The sequence below is a fragment of the Hibiscus syriacus genome, unplaced genomic scaffold (genome assembly GCF_006381635.1).
Source record: "Hibiscus syriacus cultivar Baekdansim isolate YM2019G1 unplaced genomic scaffold, ASM638163v2 tig00116925_pilon, whole genome shotgun sequence".
NCBI lineage: Eukaryota > Viridiplantae > Streptophyta > Magnoliopsida > Malvales > Malvaceae > Hibiscus > Hibiscus syriacus.
In genome coordinates, this window is record NW_024063474.1 from 206,320 (window position 1) to 223,098 (window position 16,779).

Genomic DNA, 16,779 nt, shown 5'->3' on the forward strand with positions numbered 1-16,779 from the left:
AATGATTTAGAGTTTAGGGCTTAGAGTACATGATGCGATTAAAAAAATTTGAAAGCTAAATTAATGCAAAAATATCATTAGAAGAAAAGTGAAAAATTAAGCTTACTACATCTTAAAAGTGAATCTTAAGCTTATTTTTACTTTTAAGATTTTTATTGGTTATTTTTTTTGGATTAAAGTTGCATCTTCATATTCTCCACCTCTCTTCTTATCATTTTAATCTCATTTTTAGATGTTGTGAATCCCCTCTCTAGAGCTTTGTTATTATTCACTTTCAACATCTTTCGGGTCGTTGTTCTCGGATTAACGTTCGACCTCGTAGCCAACATTGATCTAGCCATCATTACTTGCTCGAGAAACACGAACTTCGTCACGATCTTCAACGACAATCGATCGTTCCTCATCGCATGTCAGCGTGCATCTTCCGATAATCTGTGATACTCCATTGCTGTGCATACACTAGCTCGTTCTTCCTCTGTTAGACTCGGATGTGCCTGCAAAAGTATCACATTTTACATATAAAGATTCCAGATTTACTTAAAATGATGCATGTACAAAAACTGATTTGAAAATAACAACTTATGCTACCTTGAAGTACATGTCAATTCCTCGATAGAGGTTGTTATCGGACGATCGAGCATTTATCAGTAATGCACCGACAAGTGATTTGAAATCATCGACTGCAAGGTTAACATCTCTTGCAACCATAGCAAGATAACCATTGATCAACCTTCCAACATTGCATAGTCTTGCCCCAGAGTTTTTCAGGGACAAGACAACATAAGCTTGGACCACCCTGATCACAATTCCGACATCATGCGTGGTGTCGCTGTCTCCGTTGTTTTTAACCAAGAGATCTTGAACGGAACATTGCTCCAACATGGAAGCTACTTTTGTTTCGAGTTTGTCGGATAATGCCGAATCGATTTGCGTTGTTAATCCTAACCTGAGAAGGCAAAGTAGAAAGTTACACGGAACTGAATTTTTCTCCGTCGGAAGCATGTTGGTTAAACTTTAGACCGTAATTCTTTGTAGCTTTTGGGCCAAATGTTTCGGTACCACCAGTTCATCGAATACAAATGTTTTTTTGGGAAACCATTTCGCTGTCCAATGAGCTATACACGATCCAACGAGCTCTGGTTTCATCCATCGTCGTTGAATCGACTCGATCACTTGGATAAAATGATCGATTCGAAGGGTTGAAACGTCTTGGAGCCACCAAGTATTGGTTGATTCTCCTACATTAGAGTTCCCATTATTATTTTCTCCTCCTGGAGTGAAAGCATTCGGGTCAGTCGAGGCCTTCCAAGCGATGGCGTCGGAACATCTCTTCACGATTCGCAATTCTTTGGCCCAATGTGACACGAATTCACAGCTTTTGAATGCCTTAAAAGTGTATTTCCAAGATGATAAGATTGCAAAGCTGAGAAATGCCTCTACCTTTGGAATGAGATTTCCATGGTGAAGATCATCACTCATTTCCAAGAAATTCGCAGCGCAATAGAGCGGAGTAATGATGGTCACCATTACATCGACGTTAAAGTCATAGCAGAAGTTGACGACGTATTCAAAGGTCTTGGTTCCACTGGGAAGGTCATTAAGCACAAGCTTGAGGCAGCCAGCTCCATTGTCTCCATGTGCCTAACTTCGTTTTGCAAACACAAGTCTATTCAAATACCCACTTTTCGGGGTATTCGCTAATGAGATATGAAACCCTCTGAAGCCTCCAGCGTCAACCCCAGACTTCCCAAAAAACAGCGGCGAAGAGATGAAGACTCGCTCGATCCTTCCACTATGGCAAGAGATGGTGTTGTTTCTCTGATGGAGTGCGACGACTCCACACATGTTGTCTCTTACAAGGATGTTGTGATGAAATCCACTACTGGTCAACCAGATTCTAAAACTGTTGATCTAGAAGATGATGATATTGAACTACTCGAAGAGGATAACACCCTTGGCTCCTCTAACGGCATTCCAACCATCAATTTTTCAAAACGTGTTCAATCTCTTACTGTAAAAAGCATGGATTTAATGCTCGTAGTTAAAGTTCTTGGACGAAGAGTGGGTTATAATACCCTGCACAATCGCATATACGGTATCTGAAAACCTTCTTACCCTCTCAAACTTATTGATATTGAGAATGATTATTTTCTTGTGAAGTTCAGTGATCATGGTGACTACCTAAAGGTGCTCACGGAAGGACCTTGGACTATTTTTGGGCATTATCTAATAGTTGAGCCATGGTCTATTGACTTTCAGCCGAACCAGGACTATCCTAGCCGCCTCATGGCATGGATTCGATTATCGGGTCTTCCAGTAACCCTTTACAAAAGAAGTTTCATTGAAGCTATTGGAAACTAGGTTGGCTCAGTGATAAAGATTGATTTTCAAACGGATAATGGTTGCAGGGGGTTTTGCACGCCTAGCTGTTAGCCTCAATCTTCATCGGCCTTTGGTATCGAAAATACTCATCAATGGTCGCCTCCAAATTATAGAGTATGAATCGTTTCCCACAGTTTGCTTCCATTGTGGCATCTATGGTCACCATAAAGACCTTTGTCCGCAACTACCAACACAGGGAGATGTTCAACCAATGACCGAGATTCCTCCACCGCAACCTCAGACTACTGAAAACTCAGTTTCAGATGAAGCTTTCGGGCCATGGTTGCTCGTGGAAAGGAAAAAGCGTAATTCTAGGAGTGTTAATTCTGCAAAATAATCAGTTCATGATTCCAACCCCATTATAGCAAAATCAAATCCCATTTTTGAAGTTGTCCCTAATAATTTGAAAAATCGATCAAAATCTAGAGTGATTGAAGCAGAATCCACGGTGCCATTATTAGTATCTCCTTCAAATCCCGAAATTAGCTCGTTGACTGAACCAAAGAGTATTCTTCCGGATAAACACAAAGCAAAGGATAAGGCTCCAACAAATTCAAATAAAGCCCCAACTGTCCCCTACGCCCCCAAGAAGCAAACTCACCTCGGAGGTAAACCCGTCAAACTACATGCATTAAATAAAAACCCCATACAAGGAACACATAAAGCAGCTAATGGAGCTTCCTCATCCAATTTGCCACGATTAAGCTCGGCTGAGAATCTCGACCCTAACAAACATCATGTCCTGAAGCTAATAGATGGAAACAATCCCCGCACCCCAACTGAAGCTTTAATTCCTCCTGCAACTAGCAAAGGCCCCGAGGCCATGATGGAATAGTCGGCTCTTCTGCATTCTCTCTTCAATTTTTACTTTACTTATGTATCTCAACATATTTATGTGGAATACACAAGGCTGTGGCCACCGGAATTTTAATCGCGTTGCTCGACAATATTTGCGAGATCATTCACCGGATGTTGTAGGCTTCATTGAAACCCTTATAAGCAGTCATGCGGCTGATAAAGCTATTGCACAACTCAAAATTCCGAAATCTTTTAGAGTAGAAGCTGATGGTTTTTCTGGAGGCATTTGGATATGTTGGTATGATCACATTCAAATAGATGTTCTATTCAGTCATTTCCAATTTGTCCACTGCCGGATCCACTGTAATTCCAACAATCGTTCCACTCTTGCTACCTTTGTTTATGCTAGTCTGAATCCTGATAAAAGGAGAACTCTTTGGAAGTACCTTCACTTGCTCTCCAATCATATTAACGAGCCTTGGGTTGTCTTAGGCAATTTCAATGTCGCATTATCTCCTAATGATCGTAAAAGTTGTGTTAACAACCCATCCTCAGACGATGACTTTAGTAATATTGTTTTTTATTCAAGTCTCCATGATCTTGGATATCAAGGACCATACTTTGCTTGGTATAGAGGTCCTTGTGCAGTTCGCCTCGACCGATGTTTATGTAATGATAAATGGCTGGTCCCATATCCCAACACATTGGTTTACCATCTTCTTAGAATGAAGTCTGACCATAGACCTCTCTTATTATCTATTGGCAAACACCCCAATAAGCGACAGCAAGGTCAATTTCGTTACTTTGTCGGATGGACCCTCCATAATGATTTTTGTAAGCTTGTACTTGATAATTGGGACCCTTCACTCCCAATTACTCATTCTATCTCCAAGTTCAGTAATGCTGCAAAAATCTGGAATCACTACACTTTTGGTCAACTTTCTCATCGCAAACGCACTGTTATGGGGAGACTTAGGGGCATTCAACGATATCTTGATAAAAAAGATAGTGCTTATCTCTCGAGACTTGAGACTAAACTTCAAGCAGACCTTGAATTAATCCTTGATCAGGAAGAGCTCTTATAGAAGCAAAAATCTCGCTCGGATTGGATAACATTTGGTGACAGGAACACAACTTACTTTCGTAAAAAAACTATTATAAACAGGAGGACTAATAGGATCTATGCTCTTCAAATTTCCACCGGAGATTAGTGCTCAGACATAAATGTTCTTTGGTAAGAAGCCAGTTCATACTACCAGAATTTGTTTCGATTCGTGAGAAGGTACACGACACCTATCTCATCTCGGGGTTTTTCCACCTCTACCTCCTGAATTCATACAAAATTTAGACATTATTCCAAATCCCATGGAAATCAAGGAGACATTATTATTCGATATGACTCCACTCAAATCTCCAGGAGCATATGGATTGCACTCACATTTCTATCAACAACATTGAGACATTGTTGGCACGTCGGTTTGCTCAACGATCCAAAACATATTCAGTGGTAATATCATTGATACTCTGTTGAACAAAACAATTCTCGCCCTCATCCCAAAAATCCCAAGTCCTTCAAGCTTCAAGGACTTTCGACCTATCAGCCTTTGTAAGGTATTATACAAGTTGGTCACTAAGATCATTGTCAAATGCCTCCAGCAAATTATGCCTCGACTTGTTGCGCCTAACCAAACAAGTTTCATTCAAGGCCTTAGCATCTCGGAGAACATTATTATTAATCAGGAGGTCATTCACTCCATGAAATCAAAAAAGGACAAGGATGGTTGGATGGCGATAAAGGTGGATATGGAAAAAGCTTTTGATCGTCTGCGCCGGGACTTTATAGCCGACACTTTTTATGAAGCAGGCTTTCCACCAGCAATTACACGACTCATCTTGCATTGTATTTCATCTTCTTCTATGCAGGTTCAATTTAACGGAGGCCTTAGCAATGATTTTAAACCACAATGTGGAGTTCGATAAGGAGATCCAATCTCTCCTTACCTTTTTGTTCTTACCATGGAAAGGCTTGGACATCGTATCCACCTTGCTTCTGAGAATGGCGATTGGAAACCTTTTAAGCTAATTCGTGGTGGTCTTCCCATCATTCATTTATTTTTTGCAAATGACTTAGTATTGTATGCCAAAGCAATTGTAGCACAAGCAATTCTAATCGATAATATCTTGGAGGAATTTGGTCACTACTCGGGCCACAAAGTCAACAAGCTTAAATCTCATGTGTACTTCTCGGGCCACATAATGATGCATTCCACATGAAACTTTGTTATGCCATCGTTTTGGATACGGAGAATTATTGTATAAGGCTTCTTAGGCAAAAATATAAGGTGCTCTCTAATTGTTCCTCCTCCATATTTCGACCGAGCTGCTCTCATTTGTAGAGGTCCTTATCTAAAGTCTGGAACAGGTTCTACAGCTTCTTATCTTGGTCTATAAGCGATGGAACTACAACAATATTTTGGCACGACAATTGGCTACCGAAACTTGGGTGTCTTTCAGAATGGAAACAAGAGCATATTACTGTTGAATATAATATGCTGGTCCGTGATGTTGCCCTGTCGAATGGCAACTGGAACTGGAATCTGCTTCAACAGTTTCTCCAACCCTCCACGATACAAAATCTGCTGAATGTTCAACCGCCTAATCTGAATGCTGGTACTGATCGTTGTTGCTGGTCACAGGGTAAACATGGTGAGTTCACAGTAAAATCTGCCTATGAGCTTCTAACCAAGGATCTTTGGGACCCCAAAGATATCAAATGGACTACACTTTGGCGCATGACTATCTCGGAGCGCATAAAATATTTCCTATGGCTTTCTTATAAAGACTGCTTGCTTACAAACGTTAATCGTTGTGCAAGGAAGCTTACAGGTGATCCTTTATGTCATATATGTGGCTTAGCTAATGAAAATACACTGCATGTTCTACGTGACTGCAAACGCTCCGCAACTCTTTGACAACTGATTATCCGGCAACAAATCCTATCAAACTTCTTCAACACTAACGTCTCTGATTGGATCACAATGAACCTAGACTCAAATAGTCTTTTTGCTGGCACAAACATCCCATGGAAAATCCTTTTCTCTTCTATAGCATGGCAGATCTGGAAGCGAAGAAATTCTTACATATTTTCAGACTTGTTCATCCATAATGACCAGCTCATCTCCCTAAGCAAAAATTGGTCCCTTTATATCATTGCAGCGACGTTCATTTCCCCAACTGGTTCCGGTGCTACTCGTCCAGAACTTATACAATAGAAGTCCACGCCTACAGATTAGTACACTCTTAACACAAATGGAGCGGTACATAAAATTTCCTCCCAAGGATCGATGGGTGGCCTCATTCGAAATATGAATGGTGATTGGATTATTGGTTTTAATAAATCGGTTGGAATCTCAACTCCACTCCAAGCCGAACTTTGGGGGATTTTTGAAGGACTTCAATTGGCACTATCTCATAATATTGAACGTCTCCAATGCCAAACAGACAACATTGAAGCTCTTAATCTCGTGTCTTCGCTAATGGCTAAATGTAGCCCAATTGCTCTTGTTCGCTCTATTGCAAAACTCATATCAAAACAATGGACGATCAAATTCATTCTTATTCGCTGTGAAGCTAATGCTGCATCAAACTTCCTTGCGAAATCTACTGTTATTTCAAATGAACAATCTCAGACCTATACTGAACCGCCCCATGAGATTAAATCACTTCTTCATCGTGACCTCTATGTTCCTGCTTTCCTTCGCACTTAGTATTTCATTGTAATAGTCTTCCTTATAATTAAAAAAAATACACACTTTTCGAAACCATAGCTAGCTATACAAAATAGAATAATTTTTAAATAATAAATTTGAAGTTAAAATTAAATCAATATAAAATAACAAGAACAGAGTATACAGTTCAAATTGTATAAAATATAAAATTAAGAGACTCAATTATAGAAGAATATTTATTTTTAAAAATAGTATTCAAAATAACATAATTATTTTATAGTTTTATAGGACTGTGCAGTTTACATTTAGTTAAAAATAGAAGTAAAACTAAGGAAAATTTTAAGAAAGGAGAAAATCAAATGACTAAATTGCAAAGAAAATAATATTTTCAAAAATATGAATTAAAATTATTTAAGTATTTTACAATAATTTAGGAGTATATGATTTAAATTTAGTCAAAAATAACTTGAAATGAAGGGAAAATTGAAGAAATAAGTAAAGCATTGATTAAAGCAAATTACTTAACGAAAAATGAAAAATGATGTCATTATGAAATTTGGTTTTCTAATTTTTGAATGGATAAAATTCGAATTTTATCTAAACTCAAAAATTGACTCACTAATTCGACAATTCGAATCAACTCAAAATAAAAAAAATTATTTTTTTCAATTCGACTTGAATTTTACTCACTCTAATCTCATATTCAATTTTCTTTAATAGCATTTTGTCATGAGATCATGACACGATTTAACCTAAATATTATTCAGATAAAGTATATAAATGATTCTCCGACTGTATGGTATTGTTTTGTCGAGTCTCCAACTATTGAAAGTTATAAAATGATTCATTGACTCTAAGGTGTTGCTCTATTAAATCCCTCGACTATTCAAAGTTATAAAATAGTTATCTAACTATTCATATGTTCCAAACTCATCATTTTCTATTAAAAAATTGACGATGGTCTGAGTTGGATGTTAACATACTCACTAGCATATGATAAAACATGATCCCATAATTGTTTGAGTTGTATTTTATAGATTGAATCTTTGCAGGGCCGGGGCTAGGACGTTGGAGGCCCTGTGCAAATTCTTAAAAAGAGACCCTTAAATCTCAATTTTTTAAAGATTACTTTATTAACTAAAAAAATGAGGTAATCTTTACAGCTGTAGCACAGTACTAATTATTGGTATTTTCCATATGACTTCAACAAGATTAGACCGCAGATTATGTGGTTTTTGGCCCAAAAATTTTACCACTGATCCATAATACTTTGTTTGCTTTTTTATTATAACAATAGTAATAAATCTAATTTTTTTTGGGCCCTTGCTATCCCGGGGCCATGTTTCGTCGCGCACATTGCGTTGTCCTAGCCCCGCTTCTGAATCTTTGTATGCATTATGACGTTGAGTCAGTGCTTGAAATATTATGTTGTCGAGTCATTATTTGAATGCAACGATGTTTTCAATATACATCATTAAAAATATGATTTTAGCATATCATAATCATCATGTTAACGTTCAGCTCAAACAACCGCCAATTTTTAACAGAAAATGACAATTTTGGAACATGTGAATAATCATGTAACTATTTTATAATTTTTAATAGTTGAGAGACTCAACAAAGTAATGTTCTATAATCGATAGATCACTTTATAACTTTTAATAGTTAGATGACTCAACAAAATAATGACTTATAGTCATGACGATTTGCGTACTTCGCACGTGTTATTTTTAATAAAAATGTAATAACTCTCTAGGTTAGTTCATTAATCAAATGTTAGATCCATTCATATAAGAGTTGTATTTAATTATTGTCTAACATATTTTTCACGTTATAAGAGTTTTTAGTCAATTACCGAGTTGTTTCTTGGGGTGTTCAAAAAGTTGGAAACAATTAATTGTAATAATTAACCGGTATAATCGTTATATTTAACAAGTTAATTAATCGAACTGTTAATACTAAGATTTTGGTTAATCAAACCGCTAAAATGATAGTTAATGGTTAAAACTACGATTACGAATTTTGATAAACGGCTAACCAATGGTTAGTTGTTAATAAATTAAATTTATAATTATATTTCTAATTTATTATATTTTTACACAAATAACTTAATATAATTTTCTATTATTTATAATTTATATATATTTTTAATAGAATTTGTATAAAAATAATATAATATATATTTTTATTATTTTTAATTTTAATTTTTTGTTTATTTGAAAATGTAAAACATACTTACACTAATATAATTATGTATTTATTATTAAGTACTAAGATATTGTGAGTGTACATAATTACACCAGTGTAAGCATGTATTAAGAGCTACATTTTTTTATTTTATTCACTTATATTGGTGTGTATGTGTTAAGTGTTACAATTTTTTATTTTATTTACTTACATTGATGTAAATATGAGTTAAGTTCTACATTTTTTGCAGTATGAATTATGAAGGTTAACCTGTAACTAAACCGTTAATAATGATTAACCATTAATGGTTAATTGTTTCTTAACGATTAAATTACGGTTAGAAAAATCACATGATTATTATAACAATTAATCGACTGTTTAGGTTAAACGGTACGATTAACCGTCCATGAAGAACTCTAGTTGTTTCCATATGCCAAGATGAATCCCATGCTTCAATAAAGAAAGATAAAGGGTATATACGTGTTGCTCACCTTGTGTATGTGAAAGCTAAAATCTCCAACCTTCACCACCAAATCACTTGCAACTTTTGCCCTAACAAACCTGCAGCATCCCATGAAATTAACACACTAGTACATAACACCAACATATATGAGAAAAAGAATTAAGAGCAAACCAGTTGTTGTTTGATGTTTCCAGATGGTCAGCAACAAAACTAGGGTTGGGTGGATAAATGACACAGCGGTTGGGCTTCCCACCCAGCACCGAACCATGGCTCCCATATTCTTCCTCCACCTCTCTGCAACTCATCTTCAACCTCATTCTTCTTCCTCTTTCCTATAATCTTCAACCTCATTGTTGGTCTACATATATATAATAAATGAGCAGTGTACTGGGGGTATGTTTATTGTGTTGATTCACGAGGTAGTTAAGCCACGAAGATGGTTAATTTATTACCTTTTGCCATCTCTTGGAATATATGGATGGACGGCTTTATAGCCAGGTAAGCACCTTGACAATTTATGTTCTTCATTCTCATCCATGTATATATATCATCAACACACCAATCACCTTTATACGTTAGTGTCACCATAGGTAAATGTAGTGGGTTATTATTTTTCTTTCCAAAATATATGCATGATATATAACGTATCACTTATAAACTTCAAAATTTTCTTTCTTTTCGATGTGGAATTAATGTTCTTTATGTATCTAAGTAAGACGTGATATTCTTTCTCACTCAATCTCATGACACCTTCAACACATACAATTATTCATCCTACCTACCCTCCTACTGATATATTCGGCATGAAATTAAGCAGTCAAAGAGTCACCTTAATACGGATACCACTTGTTATGATATCATTATCCTCTTTTCAAAATACATGTATAATAGATTGTGTAATGTCATCACTTATCAAGACCTCTTTTTCTTTTTAAAATTAATGTTTATATCTTTCTAAAACGTAACATATACATGACTAATGATTGATCTTATATATATTATGATTATTTAAAGTAAATAGATTTATGTCCATATGAGATAGATTTTGTTGGTTAAGTACTCGTTAATACTTCGATAAGAGATGGATTTCATGGTTCAAAATACCTTGAAAAGTTGGGTCCAAATATTTTGTGGATAATATATGCTATGGATCTACATAGAAGAATATTTATTCTGGTTGGTCCAAATGTAGGACCGAAAAGCCTGCAAGAGAGAGACCTCTACATTTATAAAAAAAATATATATTATAATACGCACTATGTGATCTTAGTAGTTAAGATTAATTGTTATTTTTTGTAGTCTTAAATTTGAGTACAATGTATATAATGATATAACTATTTATTATATTATGATTGAGAGGCTTTAAACAAATAATATATTATATTCATTTCATATTTATCAAAAATAAATTAATAATATTATATTAAAAAATATATCCAAATCCATTCTTTAAAAACTACTTCCTGTAACGATTTTCTTCTTTTTTATTATTGTTTTATTTTCTCTTTGTTTTCATTTTGTTCGAGTTTAAACGAGTAAAATTTTATTTAGATTTGTTTGTTTAGTTTTAGTATAAGTCTTTATATTTGATTTGTGTTTGTTTGAATTTTTACTATAACATTTGTATTTGTTTATTTATTCTTTAAGGTATTTGTATTCGATTTGTTTAACATTTGTTAATATGTTCGTTTAACTTATGTAAACTTATTTATTTATTTTAAAACATTCGTGAACGTGTTCGGAAGTGATGAAATTATTTCATTAGTCCTTAAATTCTGTATACTTCATATTTTGAACTCCAAAAATTGTCATGTGTTTAAAAGGATGGTTGTTATGGTTCGAGCACCAATGAATGTATAGTGTATTTGAGAGTTTGTTATTAAATGGTTGAGAGACTCTAGAACATATACTACTTTGGACCTCCATTTTTAAATTTATGGATCTGTCACTGTATGGTATATGAGAGTTTAGAAATAAGAGCTAAATGACTATGAACTTTTAAGAGTGCATTTGGTTCACGGAATGTAAGATTACCTTTAGGGTGCGTTTGGTTCACGGAATGTAAGATTACCAGTTGGAATGTAAGATTACCAGGGAATAAGATTAATGTGAATGTTGTATTTTGTGTTTGGTTGATTTAGTAAGAATGTAAGATTACCGTATTTGGTTAAAGGAATAAAATATTATTGGAATGTATATTTGACCAAATTATCCTTACTATATATTTTTTAACAAGTTAGAAAATATTTATATATTTTCTTTAAAAAATTTAAATTCATAATATATATATATATATATATATATATATATATTATAAAATTAAAAATATAAAAAGGTTTAATGAAAGGGTAAAATTTTATTTTAACCCCTGCACTTCATATAATTTTAATTATAGACTTTTTTTGTAAATCTAAAATAGTTTAAGGACAAATTTGTAATTTAACCTTCGTAGAATTTTTATTATTCATATATTTTTGGAAAAAAAATTAAGGGCATTTTAGTCCAAAACGCCGGTAATCCAACAATACATAAGGAAATGGAGGTAATGACATTCCCAGTAATATACCCAAAAAAATCTACTATTGGTAATAAAACATTACCGGGAATGAGATTCCCGAGAATGTGGATTCATTCCCATGGGAATCCCACATTATTTGATCCAAACACCCCCTTAGGAATAAGATTACTAGAATGTAGCATTACTCTGATAATGTTGTATTATACTGTTTGGTTTGCTTAGCAATAATATAAGATTACAATATTTGATTGGAAGATTAAAAGGTTTAGATGCATATTTTATCAAATTATTCTTGTGATATATATATTTTTTAACAAGTAAAACTTTAATATTAAATTAAAAATATTTAAATAAAAATTTATAATTTTTTAATTATTATACTTTCTAAGTTTAAATAAAAAACATTTAACATATAATTAATATAATTATATATCAAACTTATAATTTTAAATAATTTTCATAAGTATCATATTTATTTATATAAAATATAATATAATATGAAAATTAATGTTTTGATCTCGAATACACAAATATATTATTTTTTTAATATATAAAATCTATTTTTTAACAACTTAAGATTAAATATTATTTTAAATAATTATATTTTTTACCATAACAATATTTTTACCTCATAAAAGTATAAAATGATTAATATATTAAATATTAAAAATATAAAATATTTTAAGTAAAAAATTTACCAATATTTTTGTAAATTAAGCTATTGTATATAATTATTAATTGAATAAAGAGCGAAGAATAATAATTGAGAAGAACGAAGAATAATGATCTAAGATTAATTTTAAATTTATAGTTTTGAGTAAAGAACGAAGAATAATTATTATTTTAAGGGTATTTATATCTAAAATGGTAAATATTATTAATTATCTAAGTATTTAGAGATAATAATCTATCATTTTAATTCAAAAATACTATTATTGATAATAATTTATTATTTAAGAATAATTTTTTCGTGAATCAAACATAAATATATAATTTAAAAAGAACCATTCTCTTTAATAATCACCTTATACGTAAACTGTACGCTCTAAGATTGCACGGATAAGGGAACAATGGATGGAGTAAATATGAATCGGCTCGTCCTCGCGCAAGGGGCTTGTCTTCGTGATGTCCTTTAGTGGAAGAGTTATAGCTGGCTCCTCGAATGGGAACCTGCTCTCATCTTCAAGTTTCTTAGAGAAAGAGAAAGCTCGTTCCGCTTGGGCTTTCCTGTTTCTTACGGTTTTAATGTTTCGGGTTAAGTATCAACTTTAACCCTACTAAAGTAAGGGGTTTTTATGGGATCAAAATAAGTACCGGAGCCAGTCCTAGTGCCAAAAATCAACCATGGAAATTCGTGGCACTGGTCTCTCCCACTTCTCCTTAAACTCCAAAATCCCAAACTTCTTTCCACACTGTCTTCACCTGAAACACCCCAAACCGGAGAAACCCCAACAATCAACACCAACGACAAAAATGGAACCTTTCTCGACCACCATGAATGCCACCAACGTATTCTTTCCTTGTCAGCTTTACTCCAACAGGGCCAAACTGAAGCTGCCCAATCCCTCACAAAGTCTCTTCTCTCCTCCAAATCACCACTTGATCTCTTGAATCTCTTCTCTGTTACCTCACCTCGCTTGAAACTCGTTTTCTCAAATGTTCTCTTCTCCTTGTTAGCTCAAACCAAAATGTGCGCCGAAGCCATGGAGTTACACAAGGCTATAATGATGGAAGATATGCGACCTTCTATAACTTCTCTTAACTCGTTGCTTGACTGTTTGGTGTCCTCGAAACAGTTTGGTAAAACCCTTGGCTTGTTTGAAGAAATAAGCGGGTCTGGCTTTAGACCTAATAAATTTATGTATGGAAAAGCTATTCAAGCTGCTTTGAAATTAGGGGACTTGAAAAGGGCTAATGGTTTTTTGAATTGTATGAACAACGAAGGGGTGACTCCAAGTTTGTTTATTCACAAAGTTTGATTAGTGGCCTTTGCTAAGAGAAGAGAATTAGGGATGCATAGAAGGTTTTTGATGAAATTTCTGAGAGAAAATGGTGCCAAGTTTGGTCACATTTAATTCTCTTATTGATGGGTATTGTAAGGTTGGGGAGTTAGAGAAAGCTTTTGGTTTAAAAGAGAGGATGGTGAAGGAGAGTGTGGAGCCTAACATTGTTACTTTCCACACATTGGCAATCGACGAGGCAAAGAGGGTTTTGAAGGAAATGGAAGCTCAAGGATTTGCTGCTGATGGATATACTTTTAATATTCTTTTCGATGGGTTTTTGAAGAGTGAGGATGTCGAAAGTGCATCGGCTTTGTATGAAGAAATGAGTGTGAAAGGAGTTGGATCAATCGATATATGTTAAGCAATTGGTTGAATCATCTGTATAAAGAAGGGGATTTCAGAAAAGCAGAAGAGGTTTTGCATAACGAGATTGTGAAAGGGATTGTGCCGAATGAGGTAGTGTTTAACACCATTATGAATGGATATTGCCGAATTGGTGATATGGATCGACCCGTTTCTATGGTTGAGCGTATGGAAAAGTTGGGGTTGAGGCCTGATTGTGTTACGTTCAACACTTTGATTGACAAGTTCTTTGAAATGAAAGAGATGGATAATACCGAAGAACGGGTAAAGAAGACGAGGGAAGAGGGTGTTTCGCCCAACCTACAGACAGACAACATTCTAATTAACGGCTATGGGAAAATGAAAGTACTTGATAGGTGTTTTGCAATAATAGAAGAAATGGAAATGAATGGGATTAAGCCAAATTCTGTAAGTTATGGTTCCCTCATAAATTGTTTGCAAGGATGGTAGGCTTCTTGAAGCCGGAATAACCTTCAGGGATATAATAGTCGAGGGGTGTTGCCTAACGTGCTAATATATAACATGCTCATTGATGGAAATTGTGCAGCCGGGCATGTGACTGGTGCTTTCAGTTACTTTGGTGAAATGGTGAAGGGAGGAACAAGACCAACAATCGTAACATTCAATACACTCATCAATGAAGCCGACTTCGACCACCTATCATGCTCTCATCACTGGATGCAGTAAGGAAGAAATTGAGCTTGCAGAGAGACTGTTCCATGAAATGGAAAAGATGTATTCGACTCCTGATCTACTTTATATAATGCGTTGATTCACTTGTATGCAGCAGAGCATGGGGACGTCGAGAACGCATTTCCTTGCATCACAAGATGATAGACCAGGGAATTTCTCCCGAGGAAATGACCTACAATAGCTTGATTCTGGGGCAGTTTAAACGGGGAAACTTGTTAGAAATAAAGGATCTTGTTGGTGATATGAGGGGCAAGGGATTGGTTCCCAAAGGTGATACATATGACCTTTTGATTAAGGGATATTGTGAAATAAGGATTTCATTGGAGTGTACACTTGGTGTCGAGGAATGTTGGAGAATCATTTCCTTCCACTTTTCACTACTTGTAATGAACTTGTGATTGGCCTTAGAAAGGAGGGAAGGTTGCAAGAGGCTCAGATTTTCTGCTCCGAAATGAAGGCTAAAGGAATGGACCATTGGAGCTCCGGTGAGGACCTATTAGCTGCTGCTAACATCGATACCAGATGACCGCAAAAAGCAGTGTCATTGCATTGAAAGAGCACTGAACAAGTAGAACTGAAGAAGCTTCAACCCTAATAATTGACATTCGAATATAGCTGAAGCTGAAGGCAAATGACCCTTTGTTGTTGATAATGCTGACGAGTGCTCGATGACAATGATGCAAGAAATGCCATTGGATTATCATTCCAAAAGCTTAATTTACCCAGTTGATTCCCCATTGATCTTTGTCTGTTCACCCATCAGTTCTTGTGCCTGCGTGTAGGAGTCATATTTCTCCATATATATATTTTTATGGAAGCTTTTAAAGATATTTATCAGTAAATTTACAAATAAACGTATTCAATTCGTATAGAAAATGGTGTTATCCTTTATTCTATCACTTGCATATAAAGGCGTTGCTTTTGTAAAAGAGATATTATCTTCAAACGAGCATTAATTCAACTTTAAAGCCACCATCCAGACAGGGACATGCTCAGATGACATCTCAAAATCTCTGATTTGTTTTAATAAAATTTTATGTAAAAATACAATTTATATCATCTTAAAATAATGAATTTCATAATTTAAGTTCTCTCATTTCATCACGGATATAATATCGGAAGATGATTATATCAATATGACTCGTAAACAACTTGATATCTCAATTACTATGTTATTAAATTAGCACAAATAGAATTTTATTTAGAAAATTTAAACTTTAAATTAATTGAATGTACAGATAAACTCGAGAGATCTATGAAATAAAATCAACATCAATAAATATATAAACTGAAATTTATGAAATAATCTATCAACAAAATTTATGAAATAAAATCAATATCAATAAATAGATAAACTTAGAGATTTTGATAAAAGGAAACCTCTTGGATATGGACCGCCGGGAAGGGAAAAGTAGAGGGTATGAATAGTTTGTAATTTCATACCACACCTTTACAAATGGTCCCCTATGAATTCCCCAAATCGCCACTCATTTTCATGTACTATTAGTTAGATTGTTTTTATTTTGTTGAGTTAATACGTATAGTTATAATAAAAATAATTATTATAAAAACGAAATTATAATTACGATAAATATATTTAAATAATTATAATTATAATTTAATAATCTATATTTTAATACGTAT

The 16,779-nt window shown here is 34.3% G+C and overlaps 2 pseudogenes; one reads left to right on the forward strand and one right to left on the reverse strand.

The window, feature by feature from the left end:
- Window positions 1-173: 173 nt before the first annotated feature.
- Window positions 174-9,894, reverse strand: LOC120187969 (annotated as a pseudogene).
- Window positions 9,895-13,201: 3,307 nt separating this feature from the next.
- Window positions 13,202-15,900, forward strand: LOC120187956 (annotated as a pseudogene).
- The last annotated feature ends 879 nt before the right edge of the window (window positions 15,901-16,779 follow it).